Genomic DNA, 279 nt, shown 5'->3' on the forward strand with positions numbered 1-279 from the left:
CCCACGTTCTCGGCCGGGGCGCCGTAGCCTTCCCGCCCCCGCCCGCGCCCGCCCCGATTCCCGCGAGGAGAACCGGGTCGAGAGAGGGGGGTCTCCGGGGACTTTCGGGACCCCCTACCCCGGGACTAACCGGGCGATTCCGAGCGAGCGGATCTCCAGAGCCCGCCCCGCGCTCCGTCCCGCACTCAGTTTATGCCGCTGCGAGCGCCGAGCCCAGAAGTCCGACTGTCCCGGTCCAGCGACCGGCGACCGCCCACGCGCCAGGCCCTCGGGCTCGGG

Source organism: Pteropus alecto, unplaced genomic scaffold (assembly GCF_000325575.1).
Source record: "Pteropus alecto unplaced genomic scaffold, ASM32557v1 scaffold563, whole genome shotgun sequence".
NCBI classification, from domain to species: Eukaryota; Metazoa; Chordata; class Mammalia; order Chiroptera; family Pteropodidae; genus Pteropus; species Pteropus alecto.